Consider the following 3,351-nt stretch of genomic DNA (forward strand, 5'->3'; position numbering starts at 1 on the left):
AGATGTAAAATAAATATAAATTAATAAAAAAGCTGTGTGCCTGTTTTAACTATTTTGGTGCCTCTTCACCCCACATAAGAATTCTAGGGATTGTAGTTTAGCAGTGAAGTTGTAGGTCACCAGGTCTGAGAACTTACGTTGTGGAATATCACTGTAGCACAATATATGTGCATAATACAATATTATTTATTTTTTCTCTTGTATAAAATGGCAAAATCAAAGTTTGCTTATTATTATATGCAGTGCGCCTGCGTCATATGCTTATGCGCAACATACAGGAAATGGTGTGTGCGCCTTGCGCTGCTGCATGCACAAGCCCCATTATTTTCAATGGGGCTCAAGCATACGTGGAACTTGCCTTATGGAGGGGGAGGGGTCCAGAACGGATCCTGCGCCTAAGGCAAGGGCACATTGTATATATAATATACTATTTTCATCTGTGGATTGTTGAATCCATAGATTTAAAAAAATCCATGAATATGGGAGGTTGACTGTATTACTAATTAATATACATTTGCCATTTATGAAGGAGTTGGAGTGGGACAACAGAAAAACATTGGAGTCAAATGTTTGGCTTTTGACTGAAAGCATACAGTGGGGCCTCCATATCCATGGATTCTTTATGCACTGATTCAACCATTTATAATTTGAAAATATTTAAAAAATATATAAATTCCAAAAAGCAAACCTTGTTCAGGAGCCCTGGTGGCCCAGTGGTTACATTCCTGTACTGAAGCCAATCACTCAAAACCATAAGGTTGCGAGTTCAATACCAGCGAAAGAGTTCAAGCTTGACTCAGGCTTGCATGCTTCCAAGGTTGCTAAAATGAGTACCCAGATTGTTGCGGGCGATTAGCTTACACTTTGTGAACTGCTTAGGGAGTACTTAAGTGCACTGATAAGCGGTATAGAAATGTACTTGCTATTGCTATTTTGCCATTTTATATAAGAGACACCATTTTAATATGCCATGGCAATTAATGGGACCTGAGCATCCACAGATTTGGGTATCCATGGGAGATCCTGAACCAAATCCTAGCGGATACCAAGGGCTTACTGTAGTATATTGTAATCAATACTGGATACTGCAGTATTTAATGTTTCAACATAAACATTGCTCCCCCAATAAAGATCTTTGCCCCTCCCTTCCCCAATTAGCATTTCTGGAATCGCCATTGCTGCCACCACCAGCAGTTGCTCAGGTCACTTCTGCAGTTATTAATTCCTGGACTCACCTTGATCAAAACTTATTTAGATTTGATCTTAATGAGGCTGAAAGGCTTTGATGTTTTAACTTGACACTTAAATGACAAGAATCTCCCCAGGGGGAGGAGATTTCACAACTGGGACATCTACACAGGAAAAGCCTTCTCCCCTGGTGGCACAGTGGTTTAATACTGGTACTGCAGCCACAATGTTGTGAGTTCGATCCCAAAGGGCTCCAGGTTGACACAGCCTTCCATCCTTTCGTAGGTCGACAAAATGAGTATTCAACATGTTGAGGGCAATTGGTTTACACATTTTAAACCGCTTTGTTCACTATGAAATGGTATAGAAATGTAAAATGCTATTGCTATTGATCTCCCTGGTGAGACACAAAGGAGCCCCCCTCCTGCAGATCTTAATCTTTGGACAGGCACATATGGGGAGAGGTGTTCCCTCATGTATTTAGAGCTTTAAATGTCATCACAAGCACCTGGAATTCAGACTGAAAACATATTGGCAGACAGTTAAATTGTTTTAAGTCTGGCATGATATGGTACTCCAGTCAGCAGTTGAACTGCTGCATTTTGCACTAGCTGCAGCTTCTGAAATATTCTCCAAGAGCAGCCCTATGTAGAGTGTACTACAGTAGTCAAACTGGGAAGTTATATACAGTGGGTCCTTCCCTTACATGGGGATCTGTTCTGGATCCCTGTGAGAAGGGGAAATCAGTGTATGCTGGAGCCCCATAGGAAGTAATGGGGCTCGTGCCTGCGGCACACAGTGGCACAGCAGCGTGCACACGCCACAGGTGCATGCTCCATTAGTTCTTCCGGGTTGCGCGATGGACTCTTCCAGTGCAGCTTTCAGTGTATGCTGAAAGCCACATATGGCATGCCTGTGTAAAATGAGGGTGCACTGTAGATACTGTGGTTATTATTATTATTAACCTTTATTTATAAAGCGCTGTAAATTAGACTACCTCTGTCCAAGAAAGGTTGTAGCTTGTGCACCAGTCAAATCTAGCACCAAGTGCTCTGTGCCACAGAGTCCACTTGGGCATCTAGTGACAAGGATGGGTTTAGGAATACTCTCATGTTACATACTTTTTCCTTCAAGGGGACTGCAACCCTAGCCAGGACAGAATATTTACCTAGTTCTCAGACCCAAGATTCGTCAGTATACAGAGCTTCTATCTTATCAGGATTCAGTTTCAGTTTATTGGCCATCATACAGTCCATTACAGCATCCAGGTTGTAGCACCTGCACAACTCCAGCTGATTCCGATGACAAAGAGAAACAGAACTGAGTGTCATCAACTGATGGCACCCCACTGTTAACCTCCATATGACTTCTTCCTTCAGCTTCATGTAGATATTGAAAAGCATGGGGCATAAGATGGAACACTGTGGCACCCAGGGTCTGAACAGGAATCTCCCAATGCTTTTCTTTGAAACTGGCCCTCTAACTAGGTATGGAATTACTGCAGAACAGTGCTTCCTACTCTCATCCTATGAAGCTGGTCCAGTAAGATACCATGATCAAGGGTATCAAAAGCCGCAGGATAGCACCCCTCCTGTATTTTTCCCAGAATAGGTCCTCAATAAGAGCAACTAAGGCTTTCAGTGCCATATCCAGGAATGAAACCAGACTGAAATGGATCCAGATAATGTTTCCTTCAAGAACACCTAAAGTTGCCCAGCCACCACATGTCAAGCACCTTTGCCCAATAAGGGGATATTTAAAATTGGGTGGTAGTTATCATATACCACCAGGTCCAGGGAGGTCTTCTTCAAGAAAGGGAACACCACCACCGCCTCCTTCAAGGCTGCAGGCATCTCCCCCTGACTTAGTGAAGCATTTAGCACCTCCTGCATCTACTCAGTCAGTCCGTCCCTGGTTTCACATAGTGGGCCAAACTGCTCCCAGTGTCTTGTACACATCATCAGGCCTAAGTAACCAATACTGATCCCATGAACACCGACCAGACAGTGCGTTGGACACTTCCCTAGGCTCTGTAACAAGTGTGGGGTGAAGTTCTGAGTGAATCATATCAACTTTTTATTCAAAGTACCTGGCAAATATTTCCTAGCAGGTGGCCATGGGTTGCACACTTAAACTCTCTGAGGCTGTACCCAGAAAGTAGAT

Source organism: Sceloporus occidentalis, unplaced genomic scaffold (assembly GCF_023333645.1).
Source record: "Sceloporus occidentalis isolate IW3139 unplaced genomic scaffold, rSceOcc1.0.p SCAF_6, whole genome shotgun sequence".
Classification (NCBI taxonomy): domain Eukaryota; kingdom Metazoa; phylum Chordata; class Lepidosauria; order Squamata; family Phrynosomatidae; genus Sceloporus; species Sceloporus occidentalis.